Here is a 10,979-nt window from a genome sequence, read left to right as displayed (position 1 = left end):
TATACACACACGGTCGTCAGTTCCCATGTTACCCACGGTTCGCTTAAACCGAAAATAAAATCATCATATCAAAAATTTCGATCTAGCGGGTACATCGTTCCATGGGTTAATTGACTAAAGCGCCGACACGATCCGTTGGGGACGCAGGTTCGATCCCCGCTGGAACGGTCAATTTTTGATATGATATTCAAAAATGTTTAGAATACCTAATGTGTGGGTAACACAAAAATAAAATCGTAGATATAAAAAGATAAGTTTAAATCTTCGAAATAGAGAACATTTGACTTTTTCAGAGTTATGAAGACTTTTTAGGAATAAATATTTCTACCAGGAATAAATATTTCTACCATAATATATTTCCAATTTTATTACAAAAGCGACTTTTAATTTTTATAACAATATGGTGTATATATTGTTACATTAATAAAGACACTATAAAGTATCGACAACGTATCGTTCGTTATCAATGGCCTCAAAGATGTCCTCGATAGGAAAGTAGGAAGAAAAACACCATTTATTAGTAGGTACGAATTCCGAAAAATAATTGGTCTAAGATCCCACTGCAAATTAGTGCATGCATCGACGTTTTGCTAAAAACCAAATTATTATTTATATTTATGATTAGGAGAATATAAATTGACCAGGTTGCCTATCAAAATGTGGCGGCTAGTATTTTAAATTAAATTTTTGTTGATTGATTTTTGTTAAAAAATTCCGTTTACTTGTTTTTCAAACAAAATATCGTCACATTACGGCAATATACATAAAGATTCTGGAAAATCACCGTTGCCGTTGTGCACCTGAGTGCCTAGTCTTCCCTAATATTACAATGTACTCTGTGACCTAGTGCGAGTTTTATTCACAGAGACATGTCAGAAACGTGTTTATACGTGAAAATTATTTTGTATGGGAATTTAAACAGTGCAGCCTAGACGATAATAAAATTGTGTTTGCTCGCAAATGAAAAAAAAACCGACTTCAATTACATCGACGAGTAATAAAACGTAGATCAACAAAAAAATAGTCAAGTAACTACGCGTTATCAAAGATTACTCAAAAAGTAGTTATAAGATCTCGATAAAATTTATATGTGACCACATGATAAACATCAGCTTTCGATTAAATTAAAAATTATTAAAATCGGTACACCCAGTAAAAAGTTATTGCGGATTTTCAAGGAGTTCCCTCGATTTCTCTGGGATCCCATCATCAGATCCTGGTTTCCTTATCATGATACTAAACTGGGGATATTTTCATTCCACCAAAAAAAGAATTATCAAAATCGGTACACCCAGTAAAAAGTTATTGCGGATTTTCGAGTTTCCCTCGATTTCTCTGGGATTCCATCATCAGATCCTGGTTTCCTTATCATGGTACCAAACTAGGGATATCCTCTTTCGAACAAAAAAAGAATTATCAAAATCGGTACATCCAAGTAGTCATAAGATCTCGATAAAATTTATATGTGACCACATGATAAACATCAGCTTTCGATTAAATCAAAAATTATCAAAATCGGTATACCCAGTAAAAAGTTATTGCGGATTTTCGAGTTTCCCTCGATTTCTCTGGGATCCCATCATCAGATCCTGGTTTCCTTATCATGGTACCAAACTAGGGATATCCTATTTCGAACAAAAAAAAAATTATCAAAATCGGTACATCCAGTAGAAAGTTATGCGGTATAATACAACGTAGGTCGACGAAAAAGGCGTCCAGTAAAAACGCATTATTAGATATAACTCGAAAAGTAGTTGTTAGATCTCAAATAAATTTAAATGGGACCAATTGACACACACCACCTTTCGATTAAAACAAAATTGTCGAAATCGGTCCACCCAGACAAAAGTTCTGATGTAACATACATAAAAAAAAATAAAAAAAATACAGTCGAATTGAGAACCTCTTCCATTTTTTTTTTTTTTTTAGTTATGTGATATATCCACAGGCTTATTATGCCCGTGCTTTTGTTATTCCATATATTGTTATTATTATTATTTTTTTTAACATGCATCGGTACTTCACCGCAACTTAGAATCTAGAAGCCTTAATAACTAGTCTTAAAATTTCAAATTTCTAAAAGTCGACGCGAGTCCACTGACCAAGACTATTCTACATATTGCTTATTTTATATTCTTATATACTAATTATTTTTATTATATTTACACTTATTTGCTAACTAAAATATATGTACACTTATTTTCTAACTACAATATATGTACACTTATTTGCTACTTACAATGTACACTTAACCTATGTTATTGTTAGTAGTTAGGTACTTTTTTTTTGTGGTTAGGAATCGTTTTGTCCATTTAAATTTAATTTTTTTTTTAATTTTTTTTTATTAATATATTATATGACTAATCCTATCTTATTAAGTAAATATATAAAGCTTTATCATTACAATTACATTATCCTATTCCTATACTATTACATTCAATTTTATTATTTATATTACTTACTTTACACTTTTATCTACGCATAATTTATACTTACAATACAATAATGTCCTCACACCTCTACATTTTTCAACATTTTGAGCACATTCTCAATGACGGCAGCATCTCTATGGTGAATGGCCATCTTGAGACTATGCTCAAGGATTTTCTTGTCCGTCATCTCCGCTGCCCTCGCCACAAAGCGACCAATTGCGTCGTCACGGTCGTCGGTGTAATAGACACAGGTGTTGGTGTGTCTAGTCACCGCGACTACAGCGTGCGAAACGCTGTCGTGGATCTTGAGCCTCCTTGTATTTGTCTGGAGGACGATGACGTCCTCATAGGTCTGGCCCTGCGCCTCATGAATGGTTAAGACGCGCGATCCCTCACCGGACCCGTATCCCTGGTCAGTCAGCAATCTCTTCTCCTCTTGCGTAAATAACAGGTACAGGGTTCGGTCCCTTCCTACAGGAATGCGCGCGCCTGTGAGACTCTCCACTCGCAAAGATCGGATCTTTGTGCTTGAGCTGTACACGGACTTGTAAACCTCACTGATGGCAAAGGCGACATCTTTGGGGTTACGATGCGTGCACGACAACTCGCACGAAATAGTCGTTATAAGGGTTGGTCTACAATACCGCATTTCGAACAGGTTATCCCTGTCGATGTACGGCAGTTGGTTTATGTCTCCGATGAGGACTACCTTCTCAGCTCCCGATAGTCGGGCGGCCATTACTATGGCTCCGAAATGGTTCATGAGGGCTTCGTCCACCGTTAGGCGGTTGATTTTTAAACCCTCACGGAAGCCATTTACCAGAACGGAGGCCATAGTACGTACCCTTTGCTTGACCTTGTTGCCATAGCGGTGCACCAGTTTTTCTTTTAGATCTTTAGCCGCCTCGACTGTGGTCGTAATCACGACTTCCGTGTTCCTCCTCCATTTTTGGAAGTCGGTTAAAAAATAGTATACGATATAATCGATACAGAGTCATCTAGCGGTAAACGCGAGAACTAGGTTGAAATCCCGAATTTCCCATACAAAAAGAAGTTAAAGTTTACGCCCGTTACTGCGAGACGGATTATACATAATTGTGTTTGCTCGCAAAGGAAAAAAAACCGACTTCAATTACATCGACAAGTAATACAACGTAGATCGACGTAAAAATAGTCAAGCAACTACGCGTTATCAAAGATTACTCAAAAAGTAGTTATCAGATCTCGATAAAATTTATATGTAACCACATGATAAACATCAGCTTTCGATTAAATTAAAAAATATCAAAATCGGTACTCCCAGTAAAAAGTTATTACGGATTTTCGAGAGTTTCCCTCGATTTCTCTGGGATCCTATCATCAGATCCTGGTTTCCTTATCGCGGTACTAAACTAGGGATATATCCTTTCCAACAAAAAAAGAATTATCAAAATCGGTACATCCAGTAGAAAGTTATGCGGTATAATACAACGTAGGTCGACGAAAAAAGCGTCAAGTAAAAACGCATTATTAGATATAACTCAAAAAGTAGTTGTTAGATCTCAAATAAATTTAAATGGGACCAATTGGCACACACCACCTTTCGATTAAAACAAAATTTGTCGAAATCGGTCCACACGGTCAAAAGTTCTGATGTAACATACATAAAAAAAAAAAAAAAAAAATACAGTCGAATTGAGAACCTCCTCCTTTTTTGGAAGTCGGTTAAAAACTCGCACTAGGCACTCTGGCCGCACCTCTTCGCAGCCAGGTGTAAACGGGTACGATATCGATACGCCCATAACGAACATTTATGATTTGTAATTTTGTATATCGAATTAAAGCTAAAAAATTTCTATTTATTATTACATATGACTGCCTAATTAAATCTGGCCACAAATAAGTGTTTCTGGCTGTTGAAAATGGTAAACATTTAAACGCGTATTTATGTAACGGTGCGTACGCGTCGTTGTCGTAACGAGAGATGGCGTTATTATCGGTTCGAACTATCGTACAACGTTGTGAGCTACCTGTATTATCCACTAGAGGGCAGTAGGAGGGATCTTGGGATCTCGTACCAAGTGATATTGTACCATTTGTACTATAACAGCACCGAGTCCAAGTTGACTTCATTTTAATCATATTATCAATGCTTTTAAAATAAGAAATCTTCACTTTACTGATCTTAGAGTAGGCCTTAAAAACAAAGCTTAGAGTGAGCAATACAACTAAAACTATATCCTATATATATATATATATATATATATATATATATATACTGCCGCGGGCACAGCTATATATATATATATATATATATATATAGCTGTGCCCGCGGCTTCGCCCGCGTTGAAATCAGTGTTTAAAAAAGTTTTACCGGCAAATTTCCATTGAAACTTTCATCAAAATCGGCTTAGTCATTGCGTAAACCTTCCTCTCGAAGCACTCTCTCCATTGGTGAAACCGCATGAAAATCCGTTCAGTAGATTTTGAGGGAATCGACCACATACGCTTTTTGGGGACTTTGTTTTATAATACACTAACTGTTGCCCGCGACTACGTTCGCGTGGTTATGAAGATATGCATTACTATTAAGATGTTTAACGCAAACTATTTTTTTATTTCAGTCACTCGAAATGCTTATCACACTGAGTAACTTTTTGAAAGGCACAATTTAGTATAATTTAATAGTTATTTTTATAAAACCTCTCTATACACCACATTTTTAGCTTTATTTTCAGGTTGCAGTATAAATAACCTATCAGGCGAACTTATAGCTGCTGTTTATGTTTCATACAAACTATCATCCCCACTTAAACCCTCTTAGCGGTGAAATATCGCAAAATCCGTTCTTAGCGGATGCCTACTTACTACAATCTACCTACCTACCAAATTTCATCTTTGTCCATCCTGGATGGATTAAAAACCACTGGATGGTCACAGCGGTTTTTGAGTTCTCGTGATGAGTGAGTCAGTGACCTTTCTCTTTTATATACATAGATTACGATACATTATTTGGACACCTCCTCACCATCTATAGAGCATACATTTTAAATTTTAAGTCTCTTACTCAAAAACATAGGACTTTCATATAAACTTCCAACCCCCGTTTTATCCCCTTGAGGGTCAAGTTTCGTAAAAGCTGGTTACACCCTATAAGGAACCTACCTGCCAAACTTTAAGTTTGTGGCTATTATAGTTTCGAAGATTTCATGATGAGTGAGTCAATCTACCATACCCCATATTAACCCCAAAAGGGAGTTGATTTCTAAAGATACGTTATTTGGACACTTACCCACTATCTATAGAGCACACATTTTAAATTTCAAGTTTATTACTTCAAAAACATAGGACTTTCGTATAAACTTGCAACCCCCGTTTTACCCCTTTAGGGATCGAGTTTCGTAAAATCCGTTCTTAACGAATGTTTACGTCTTATAAGGAGCCAACTTGCCAAATTTCAAGTTTGTGGCTATTATAGTTTCGGAGATTTCGTGATGAGTGAGTCAAAATACCATCCCCCGTTTTAACCCCAAAAGGGATTTGATTTCTAAAGATACATTATTTGGACACCTTCTCACCATCTATAGAGCGTACATTTTAAATTTCAAGCTTCTTACTTCAAAAACATAAAACTTTCTTACAAACGTCCAACTCCCGTTTTACCCCCTTAGGGGTCGAGTTTCGTAAAATCCGTTCTTAGCGGATGTATTGTATTGTATTGTATTGTAGTGGGCTCGGTTTTCCGCATTTAGACACAGAGGTGGTCCATTATGCGTGAAAAGTGGGATGACTAGTTCAGCCAGCCCAGCTCCTTCCAGAAGCTCAGAAGCCTCCTGGGGCGTTCACAGGCTTCTCGGAGCGTTCTTATTCCCTTAAGGATGGTAGCCCGGTGTGTGGCCACTCCCTCGCATTCCAGGATTACGTGGGCGGCTGTTTCTTCAGCAGCCAGACAGCCCCTGCAAAGAGGGCTGTCTGTTGCATTCATGATGAATAGTTGGTGATTAAGTGCCATATGGCCGGTAATCGTGCCAACAACTATTCGGATGTCTAAACGGTTAAGACTGAGCAGTCGGCACGCTAGTTGCGGTGATACCTCTGTGAGTATCAATTTAGACTGCCTACAGCCGGTTTGGTTTGCCCAAAGGGCATTGTGATTTGCACGTGTACGTTGCCTTACCCACGAGCGCAGTTGTCCAAAAGGTAGCGGCATTAAGATAGTTGGGCCGGCAACCTTTGTATTGGACCCCTGTCTTGCAAGCTCGTCGGCAGCGTCGTTACCGTGTGATCCACTATGTCCTTTTATCCACTGTAGTATTACCTCATTATGTGAGGCTAATACTTCCAGGGTTTGATGACATTCGTATATAAGACTAGAGTTGATCAAGTTGCTCTCTAGTGCTTTAAGTACAGCCATGCTGTCCGACAGAATACGGATTTTGTAATCCCTAATGCCTTTTGACAGGACGGCGGTGGCTGCATGGGTTATCGCAACACATTCACATTGAAAGATGGAACTGTGTTGGCCCAGCGTTAGTGATAAATTGATATTAAGGTCTTGTGAGTACACTCCAGCACCGGTACCAGACCCCATTTTGGAGCCGTCCGTGTAGATGCGGACCTCACGTATGCCGGACTGGTCTCTTACAGCCTCAAATGGTTGTATATGGTATTTCCTTTCAAAAATATGTTGTTTGGGAATCCTATCACATGGAGCAGCAAGTAGTGGCTCATAGCTCACAAGGTTGCTCCAAAGTTTGTTGTGTGGACCCTCCTGGTTGCACCACAGGCCCAAGTGTTTCAGCCTGATAGCTGACATAGCCGCCTCCTGTTGTATAAACAGATCAAGCGGTGCCAGGTCAAGCATAACCTCAAGAGCTGCTGTGGGAGCGGTACGCATGCAGCCAGTGATTGCAGAGCACGCTATTCTCTGAAACCGCTGGAGCTTATTTTTAACGGTTATAAGTTCTGTTCTCTGCCACCAGATAACCGCACCGTAGGTAATAATAGGCCTGACAATGGTTTTGTAAAGCCATAGAGTAATTTTAGGTGATATACCCCAGCTTTTGCCGAGGAGCCGTTTGCATTGGCAGAGGATTATGCTGGCTTTGTTGATTTTTGAGTCTAGATGCCTGTTCCAAAGAAGTTTACTATCCAGGATTACTCCAAGATATTTGACCTCCTTGGTTAGGGCAAGACTGGTGCCAAATAATTTAGGGAGTTTGAGGTTCCCTAAATTCCGTTTGTTAGTGAACATCACTAGTTCCGTCTTTGCGGGGTTCACTGTTAGTTCGTGGTCTACACACCACTGTTCAACGACTTTTAGTGCGGCCCTCATTTGGTCGCAGACTGTCCTCTCAGATGGTCCACTGACGAGTACAGTTAAGTCGTCTGCATAGCCAACTGTGAGAAATCTGCGGTCATTGAGCAAGGTGATCAGTTCGTCGATCACTATGTTCCACAGAAGTGGGGAAAGGACCCCCCCCTGCGGACACCCCCTCGCTACAACGCCTCTGGTTGTTTCATTCACAGTGAATTGGATGGCCCTGTACCTGAGCATGCTGTCAATCCACCCGGCAATTGTGTTATTGACCCCACGCTTAGTCAGGGCCCGGCTTATGCTGGTGAACTTAGTTTTATCAAAGGCCCCTTCAATATCGATAAAGGCGCCTAGGGTTGATATTTTGTGGTGGAGATTGCCCTCTATATAGGATATAACCTTATGTAGGGCAGAGTCCGTTGATTTGCCCATTGAATAGGCGTGCTGGTTGGGATTCAGAGGTTGCTCAACCAGAGTTGTGCTCCTCAGCTCCCGATCTATTAGCCTTTCCAGAACTTTCAATAGAAAGGAGGTAAGGCTAATAGGTCTAAATGATTTTGGTTGCGAGTAGTCTCCTTTGCCGGGTTTGGGTATGAAGACTACCTTAACCTCCCTCCATAACTTTGGAGTGTAGCAGTATGCTAAGCAACTCCTATATATAGAGACGAGGTGGTCGATTAGCTTCCTATCACTCCATCTTAGCAGACCTGGAAACACCTTATCCAGCCCTGCCGACTTATATGGAAGGAAACTGTTGATGGCCCAGATTACTTTGTCATGTGTGACAATTTTCTTGGCGGTGATCCAGTCCACCATTACAGGTGTCTTCTTTGGCTCTTCCTCCCATGCCACATTACTTTCGATTTGGCATCCTGGGAAGTGTGTAGTTATTAACAGTTCTGAGGTTTCCAGATCCGTTTTGGTATATGTTCCATCCGGTTTCTTCAGGCATCCCAGGCTGTGCACCGGCTCGCTGCACACTATATTCTTAACTCTGTTCGCCTGATTGTTCGTTTCAATGTTGGTACAAAAGCGCCTCCAGCACTCCTTCTTCCTCATTCTGATGCGCCTTTTGTAGTGATATTGGGCTTGCTTGTAGGCGTCCCAATGGTGTTCGAGACGAGTATTCTTTGCTCTGTTGAACAACTTCCTCACCCTGCGTCGTAGCTTCTCGAGCTCCGGTCCCCACCAGTGCCCCCTACGAAACTGTCGCGCGCTGGGCGATGAAAGTGGGCATGTTTGTTCGAAGCTGGTGATTAGGCAGTCGGTTAGCTGGTTGATATGGTTATCTATGTCTTCCGTGCCTTCATGGTTATCGGGTAGTACGACGCCTTTGAGTTTCTCCGCTGTCAGAAGCTCATACCTGCCGCGGTCCATCTTCCGAGGGTTACGGCGGGGTTTAGGTGCCGTCAGCGTGATTTCTAGGTTGTATTTGATCCACCGGTGATCGGAGCACGACACGTCGTCAGACACATGCCAATCTGAAATATATTCGGACACATGCTCTGTCGCCAGAGTTAGATCAATGATGGTTTGGGATCTCGAAGTTACAAAAGTTGGTTCAGATCCTTTATTTATAATGTTAAGGTTAGTTGCGATTAAAAAAGAAACAAAGTCCTCACCTCGCTGGTTGTTGTCCTTGCTGCCCCATAGCGCATGGTGCGCATTGGAGTCAGCGGATATAATGAGCTCCAGACCCTGGCGCTCGCAGTGCTCAGCAAGCGCGGCTAGCTCTGGGGTGGGGATGTCAGCATCACCCGGCAGGTAGGCAGATGCTATCACCACATCAGGTAAGCCTGAAGAGGGTTCTTTTTGGAGCCTGACGGTTGTAAGATCTCTGCTACAGAACTCGGTTATTAAGGTGATGTTCACGTCCTTGTGTGCATAGATACAAGTGCGTGGGTGGTGTACGTTATTATTTAGAAGTAACTTACCTCCAATGTTGCTTAGACCGCAGATCCTCCCCTTCCTAATCCACGGCTCTTGGATCAGGGCCACGGTCTTCGTTTTGCCCTCCAGCAATCTGCGTAAGTTGGCCGTCGCAGTCTGGCTATGCTGGAGGTTAGCTTGGGTGATTGTTAGTAGGCATTTAGGAGGAGCTGGCACCGCCATCATCGCTGGATTCCAGGATGGCGTCGTCAGGATCCCCTGGCTCGTCCTTGGAGAGATCACCCAGGTCTATTTGGGGACCCTCCTCGGACGAGCCGGTGTCGACGACAGGCTCCTTACTGGAGCCCGGCTGTCCCTCCACCATTTTGTTGTCTGCACTGCCTGGGTCACTAAGGACCTTCTCGTCCGCTCCGAGATTCGGCAGTGCGGTAGTGCGGTCATCGTGGAAGCGAGCGTAGATGTTACCAAACTTGTAGTAAACTCTACGCTCGCTTCCCCTCAGCTTTTCCGCGTCATCCTCTGGGATGCCAAGGAGGAGATACATGGATTTCTTCTCCTCCGTTGGCACCGCATTATAGAGCGCCCAGTTGGAGACGCGGAACTGCGGGTTCTGGCACATGATCCGCAGGCGGATCTTATCCAGAGTATCCTCCGGGTCCACCTGCGGGATCAAGAGCCCCACTTTGACACGCCGCGGGATTTCAGACTGCCTTTTGACAACCAGCCTGGTTCCCGCGCGTGGTGATGTGATCCTCCCTATGGAGCGACGAAGCCACTGAAGGGCAAAATCGTCCCTGCACCACATCTTAAGGGTGCCCTCACTATGGAAGGCTTTCCCCCTAAACTGCGGTGCAGCAACGGGTGTTGCGGAAGTGCTGGGCGAGAATATTTCTTCGTCCATCACCCCCTGCAACCGCCTCTCAATGGCCTCAGCCTGCTCCTTCGAGAGGTCATGGTAAGGCTCCATCATGATTGCGACACAGTAGTCATTAGACTTTAACGCGTCCGCGTATCTGATGGAGTCGGTGGTGTGGGTAGGTTTACGACGTTTGCCACTACCCTGAGGTGTAAGGGAGTCATCCGGTCGGTCCCGCTTCGCGGGTTTTGGCCGACTCGGATGCTCCCCGTGGCTAACCTTCGTCGTATTCTTGTTGCGGCGTCTGGCTCGCTTGGTTCTGGAGGCGCTGGCAGCAGCAGTTGCCACAACTTCAGAGGGTGCCCCCACAGGTGCAGCTGGCCCGGCTACGCCAGGGACCTGCGCAACACTGACAGGGGCAGCGTGGGTCCTTTCGGTCCCTTCGGCAGCTTCAAGCGGCCTACTCCCGTCGTCAGTCGGGCGTCGCGTTCGCCGCGCCTCCGCA

Source organism: Melitaea cinxia, chromosome 25, assembly GCF_905220565.1.
Source record: "Melitaea cinxia chromosome 25, ilMelCinx1.1, whole genome shotgun sequence".
In the NCBI taxonomy this organism is placed as follows: Eukaryota; Metazoa; Arthropoda; class Insecta; order Lepidoptera; family Nymphalidae; genus Melitaea; species Melitaea cinxia.
This window is presented reverse-complemented; position numbering follows the sequence as displayed.